At 25.5% G+C, this 7,766-nt stretch overlaps 1 long non-coding RNA gene across 1 annotated transcript; it reads right to left on the bottom strand.

Moving 5' to 3' along the window:
* Positions 1-678: 678 nt before the first annotated feature.
* On the bottom strand, positions 679-2,326 carry LOC145837074 (uncharacterized). The gene is made up of 3 exons (XR_014369907.1): positions 2,178-2,326; positions 1,553-1,680; positions 679-1,019 (listed from the first exon to the last, which is right to left on the bottom strand). It is a non-coding gene; the product is annotated as an uncharacterized LOC145837074 (long non-coding RNA).
* Positions 2,327-7,766: the final 5,440 nt, after the last annotated feature.

The following is a 7,766-nucleotide window of genomic DNA, read 5'->3' on the forward strand; positions in this document are numbered from 1 at the left end:
CAATACAAAATAGGTTAACTATGTACAAAAACTATTTGGCAAAAATTAATTCATAAATTTATCACTATAACGTTTTTTATAGAAAAATAGAATAGAAAGAATATCTATGAGTAAATAAAAAACTTAGAATAAAAAACTTGTACATTAGTACAGTCTTGTCTTTCTAAAAAATTCATATATACAACATTAATAGTACTTTAAAGTTTTAATTCATGTATAAAGTATTGTAATATAAAATTAAAATTAAATTTAACTTGTAATAGGAGTTTTTACTTTATTTTATGCTTGTACTATGTCTTAAAAGATTTTGATCGTTACTTAAAGTATTTGTTACTTTATTACAAGTTATCATTCTTCATATAAGCTTCAATAGTATTTTTGTTTGTAATAAAAGTTCGTATAAAAGTTTGAATTAGATTTAAAAATAATTAAGACAACCTTTTATTTAAATAGCAAAATACAGCTAAATTATTCAACTTTACGGTAATTTAAACGGCTTTTGCGGTTTTGTACTTTATAACAATTGTGTAATTAAGCCTCAAGCATGTTTTGTGGAAAAGTTCAATACACAAAATTTTTAAATACTTTTGCATATGAGTGTGAATTTCGATTATAATGTGTAACAAAACACATTTTATTATTAAAAAATCATCAATAATAAAACCAACAAATTTCAATGGTCTTTGTAATTTTATTCTTAAGTTATAAAAGAATTTATGGCTAAAAACGATACAAAAATTGTTGCAATTTTATTCGGGAACACTTTTAAAATATGACTACAAAAATTAAAGCTTTAAGTAAAATTTTATACTTTTTGCATTTTATTTTTATACATTCTATTTTGAAAAGTACGCGTTAGTTTTATAAACTTACACAAAAAGCTGTATAATCTAAAATACAGTGAAATTAAAAACAAGCATAGAAAATTCAGTAAAATAAAAATAATTGCGAAATAAATTTCATTATCTTTAGTTTTCTTCTTTTTCTTCTTTTGCAAGGTCTTCCAAACATTTTGGTACCTAAAAATGTTTGCGTTAGTTTTGTAATTATAACTAGATTTATATTTAATATATAATAAAATTTAATTTGAATAGAAACTTTAACAGATTAAAACGAATTTTAAACATCTTTAAAAATTATAGCTATGGATCGTTTACACTATCGATTTGGTAATAATATTACACTTGATGTTAAAATTATTTAAGTGCAATTATTTCATTTTTAAAATGTCTGCTAAGTAACAATTTGTTTTGGAAAACATAAAAACATCTAGATTTTCATATTTTAGTAATACTTTTAAATGAAAGCTTAGTTATTGCTACGAGATCTAGAAAAAAGTTTTTACTAAAAATTTAGTATTCTAGAAAGGTATTAAGCTGCGCATAAAATATTACCCAACCGATTTCAAAACATTAATAAAAAATAAATACTTGCTTACTTCAATTTAACTAAATTTGTCATTACTGCACAAGGAAATATATGAAACTTAAGGTTTTTGACGTATTGTCTATTATGAAATATAGTTCAGCTTATCACAATTATGACGTCATACCTTGCAAGTGATGGGACATTTGTCTCTCGCGTACATTCTCACCGGCGTGCTATCGTCAACGCAATGTGTCGTGCCAAAACCCAAACACGGTCCTGGCTTGCCGCATTTTCCCTTTTGGTCCTCACACTCTGTAAAGTGTTTTAATTTTATTGATATTTTTAACCAACACCATAAAATTACGTACAGGTTAGTTTGAACATTTTATTTGTTATTTTAGCTTTTTATAAACATATTTGGAATAGTAATTTTATCTTGCAATTTAGGGCGTAGGTCATAAAAACCTTTGAAAACCAGCCCTAACAATTTTTATAAACTAATTTTAAGAAAGCGTTGAAATTACTTCTGAACTTAAAACAAGTTGAAAGTAGCTGTTATTAAAATAAATAATAGTTTTTATAACTATATTTAATACCTAATAAAGCTCATACTACTTATTTGCATTATTAGCTAAATATTTTGATAAAAAGACCAAACATTTTTCTGTTTAAACCTAAATTTAATGATTTACAAAAGTCTAAGACAGTAGTCATTTGAACAATTTTGATTTTTAAGGATAAATGAAATAATATATTAGTTTTTCAATTTTTTCTAGTAGTTATTTAGTAGCAAACAAAATTAAACTCACGTTTGCAATAACCCCTCCAAGACCTATACATTTTAAACGGACAAGGTTCCTTTGCAAAAGAAGCAACAAAGAGACACAAAACTAGCAAGATACACAATTTCATCGTTACAATGCAATGTGTACTACAAAACTAATGAAATATTCTGTAATTAAACGACTCGTATGATGTACTTTTAAAACAAATCTTAAAGCATCTTAAAAAGCTAAAAACAACAATACATAAAAGTAAGAAGATGCACAATTTTATTTTTGTAGTACTATGTCAAAACAAAAAAAAATTTATAAAAAGCTCTGAAACGACCACATAGATTCTAAAAGTTTCTTGCAAACAATTTTGTTAAAGGTTTCACTTATTTTCAGCTAAATAGTGTAAGTAAATTATATTATTGAAAGAAATTAGTAAGTATTATATGTCTGTTTTGTTATAAAAAATTATACAAATCATTTATGACTATTAGGCTTCTTATAAATACGACGACCTATAAGTTATTAACTAGAAGATTTCTTACAATTGGCAAACACCACAAAAACACCCTTTGCAAAATTTTAGATGAATTGAAGAAAGATGATTCACCTTGGCGGAATTCTATTTTCTGAAAACCACCTTAATGCAAACTGTATGGAATCCAAAAATTCGATCATAGAGTTTTTAGCTTGATTTTTCTTACATGTGGAAATCATCACAAAAGCACATTGTGTACAATTTAGGACGATTTAAAGAAATTTTTATGGTGTCATAGGTGATTTTCTGCAATTTTATCAGTTTTTGTAAGTTTTCTTGAACTTCAAGTTTTTTTTCAAATCAAGAATTGCAACTATGAAAATTTCTTTAAATCGTCTCAAATTGTACACAATGTGCTTTTGTGATAATTGCCACATGTAAAAACTTTAAGATCGAAATTTTTGGATCCCATACTGTTTGCATTGGGGTGGTTTTCAGAGAACAAAATTCCGCCAAGGTGAAAGCTCTCTTCAAATCATCTAAAACTTTGCACAGGTCATTTTGTCTTGTTTACCAAATGTAAGAAAATAGTTAAAAACTCAAAGGTCCATGTTCATAAGCACCCTTATTTGTGACACTTTTAAACATTTAATAATGTAACCGAAATTCACACAGTTATATCTCTCAATTCTAGTTTTCAACCAAAATTTTGATTTGTATTTAGTTTAAACAAAAACTAATTGTATAAAGTAAACAATAACTAAGAAACATTTCAGCTAACAAACGATTTTCCATACTCAACTTATCAATGTGAGCTGTAAACTTTAATCACTTTTTACTTTAAATATAATTTTCCGCAATTTTTTCTTATACAACTAAAATAATTAACAAACAATTGCTCTTTATTTTCGACTTCTCAAACATCGTCAACTGTAAACTTTTAAACTTTTAACACTGAAGTGAAATTTCACACACGCTTAACTTCAAACGAGTTTAGCCTGGAGGGAAACTGTTTTTGTTGCAGTAATTTAATGAACTTGTTGTGTGGTTTTGTACAAACAGGATTAAATACACAATGTTTCAAATACGTGAGAAAAGTCCGTGGCAACAAATTTACCTTAACCGTGGTATTAGTTTAACCTTAAGTGTACATTTGTCTGTCTGAAATATGTAAAGCTAAAAAATTAAATTCTTAATTTATCATTTTGTTTGAACTGACTTTTACTTAACAGTTTTAACTTTGTGAAATTGTATGAGTTCTTAATACGTTTTGCTTTGTATTTTAAACTTTCGCTAAAAATTAAGTAACAGTCGAAACAGACTGTTTATGCTTATCTTTTGTTAATGATTAAGGGACTTTGATAAGGTACGCACTTTTAGAGGTTCGCACCCGCATAAGGAACGCACTAAGTCTTGAAAGTAAGTGGACTCAAAAGTTTTTGACAATAGTACTTTCATTGATATTTTAGAACAAATGTATGATAGTAATGTGATTATAAAATAAACAAAAATAAAAACTATATCAAAAAAAATATCAAGTGTATGCCACATTTTTATTTAAAACAAGCAGATTTTAGCTAGTAATTGGTCAAAAAACCATTTTATTCTTAGCTATAAGGTATATGATTATCAAAAGGCATGCGTTCGTGAATGGGTTTAACAAGGTGTTGATTAAAGATTTAAGTTGAGTAGTTTTTTTTGCTTTGGTCCATAACTTTAAAGATTTGCATTTTTCGTTTTCTTAAGAATTTCATAGCTGTACATTAACATTTCTAATTATGATTTAAAGTGATTTACAACGAGGATATATACGAAGTTTTGTTGTTTGAAAGTTTTTCATGAAGTAAAATAAAAACTACTAAAAATATTTATAACTTTAAAACGTTATAACTAAAAACAAATATTTTTAAACTTTAGTAAATGTTTTTTTTTCTAGTCTTAGTAATAATATTTTAGCAAAAAAAATCTTAAAGGATCTTAAACTTTTACATTTAAATTTGGAATGACTTTAATTATATTCTAATTTCGTTTCAATCAATCTAAAAATTACATTATATCTTGAAACATTTTTAATTTTACACCTAAGAAACGCCTCTGAGCTATTTTAAAACCTTTTTTGATACTATAATAATACTTTTGGGTTTAATTTTTAAACCTATAATTTTTGATGCTGCATTTAATTAAGATATTTTCAAGCATGTTATCTAAAATTTGATGTTACAACACATTATGAAAATTTCGCCAGACTTGTGTAAATACTGATGTGTGGAGAATTTTTGTAAAATTTTGTGTTTTAAAGTTTAAAATTTTTTTTTCAATTTTACCTGCAATATTGTTGTGTTTCAAAACATTTTGTAAAAGTTTATGTTGAAAATCTTTGAGTTGATATAAATCAAAAATTTCAACTTAAAATATTTTTTGTATTCGCAGTTCGAAAATTTTCTTTTAGTATTAAAAGACTGCATCTTATCACTTTTCATGAAACTCTTTAAAAATAAGTCAAACTAAAAAAAAATGAAATGCTTTTAAGTTTCATTGATTTAAGAAAATACTAAGTTAAAAACTTTCTAGGTTGTATTTTTAACATTTGTATATTCTGTTTTATTAAAATAAGAGTTACATATACTTAAAACATACAATTGATTGCAACCGTTAAACAAGTATTTTTTATTATATGCTCAATAAAAATTATATTTTTATGCAAGAACAGTTTAACTAAAAGAGTTATTATATTTAAAAGCTAAAAACAAGTAATTTTTCAACACATTATTTATAAATTTACAGCCAAATACAATATCTAAAAACAAATGTTCTTTAAAGTTTTCATTATTTGTGAACAAAATTTATATTAAATTTAGCAAAACAAGTTTAATTAAATTCTAAAACAATCAAAACTTAAACAATTGTTTCTAACAAATCATTGTCTGAGTATATTTAAATGTATATCAATAAAAAATCCAGTTGGTTTTATCATTAATAACAATTTTTAGAAACAAAAACAAAGTCTAATTTTATAAAAACTCAAAATTAAATATTATCATTTAAATCAAATAAGTTATCTAACATCAAACAACTGTATAAAACCATTGAATAAGAAGTTTAGTTTGTAATTACTTACACAGACAATTAATTACAGGTATCATTACTTTTAAAATATACAAAAAAAACATGTTTTAATCAAAGTTTACTTGGTCTCTTACATACTTTAGTCTCAGTTTTAAATATTACTTCGTTGGTTTATTTAAACTATTGTTTTAATATTTGTGAAAAAAGTGTAAATTGAAAAATCATTTATTTAAGTTACTTTTTTTTTTGTAAAACACACTTTTGCACACCTTTTGTAATAGTCAAATTCTATTTTTTATAAATAAAAATTATTTATTGATAGATAAGGAAATCAAAAAAAAAATCTATGTTTTTGATAGTTTATTAACTCATTGTTACTGGTCTTATGTGTATTTAAGTATCAAAAAGGGTTGAGTGAATAAAAAGCTTCGAACACTTTCGAAATAATATTATAGATAAAATATAACAGAAACTGCTTATCAGCAGCCTCAAGCGGATATTTTTTTTAACTTATAAACAGAAGCTCCATATATGCTTAATGACATTTATAAAACTTTTTTAGCTTGCAAAAAACTTAGTTTGAGTATTGTAGGATTACTTCTTTGATATATACTACAGGTATCAAAAAATATTTTTGAATATTTTTTATGTAAACTTGTTTTAACATAGCTGTGTACTTGTTAATAAGTTGTTCTTAATTCTATCTAAATAATGGCTATGGTCCCATTTAGGCGATTAGCACAAACTACTGAAACTATATTTTTTATAAAAAGTTCAAACTTTTAATCAGGCCTTAAGCTTTATATAAATTTATATTAATTTGGTGCAATAGTTTGGAGATATTAGTAGAAAATAGTTATTTGAAAAACTGTTTAAGAAACTCCAAATTTAAGGATTAAAATACTAATTTTTGTAATTTTCTTCAATGTTGAGGTGAAAAAGTAAATGCTGCTTTGTCTGATTGTAAAACTAATAGGTTTGATAAACTTCAAAAGTTTATTCTTTTATTCAGAAAAATCTTAGACTTAAGCAAGCTTTTATAACAGCTTTATAAGTAAAGTTAACGAAAATAATCAAACATTAAAACAAAAAAGTTCTTTTTCTTACAAACGTTTTAAATCTTTAAGTATTTGTAAAGTAATTATAGTAAAATTTTACTGTGTTGTAAGTATGAAAAAAGTTTCAATATACATTAAATTAACTTTACAACAAAAATATATGTTAAAATTTAGCATAATGAATTTTTATACGAATAAATTTAATAACTTAAAGCTTACTATACTAATACTGCTAGTCGTCAGTGGCGTCGCGTGGTCTTATTATTAGGGGGTGCTGCAGGTTGATATTTACAAATTATAAAGTCTTCTAGTTTGGAACATTTATATTAAAATCATAATGGTAGTATGAAGAAAAAGCAAATTATTCAGAAAAATAGTTTAAAACATTTGTTTAACTAAATAATAAACAAAAAAAACACACATATCTCATACCTTTGTATATCATTACCCTTTTTTAACAACTGAAGCTACTTTTTTTTTTTTTATGTCCATGTAAGTTTCTGTATTTGCCAATTATATACTTACTAACTTACTTTTATGACTTCTCTAACTATTAAAAAAAAAGTAAGTAGCTTAAAAACACGAGGTTGCTCCTGCTTGAGTCGTCCCTGCTTGAATTGCTCCTGCTCGAGTTTTCCCTGCTCGAGTTTTCCCTGCTCGAGGTTTCCCTGCTCGAGTTGCCCCTGCTCGAGTTGCCCCAGCTTGAATTTCTCCTACTCGAGTTTTCACTGCTTGAATTGCCTTTGCTCGAGTTCAACTTGTCTTATTGTTCTCGCGTTGTAGTAAATTTTAAACAACGATTTAATTCACATGGTGCTGAAAGTTCATGCAGAACTAGAATTAAGCTTTTCAACATTTTTGTATGGAAAACTTGAATACATTTAATATCCAGCTGACACAGGTTGAGCTTGCAGCTCCAGTTTTACGAACATTATGAACATCAAATATAAAAATTTGAAAAGAACTAATTTAGCTGGGAAATTAACGACGTTCATGTACACATTTGGCTGTATTTCTGTACAA

This window comes from Thalia democratica, chromosome 5, assembly GCF_965202585.1.
Source record: "Thalia democratica chromosome 5, ktThaDemo2.hap1.1, whole genome shotgun sequence".
Taxonomy (NCBI): Eukaryota; Metazoa; Chordata; class Thaliacea; order Salpida; family Salpidae; genus Thalia; species Thalia democratica.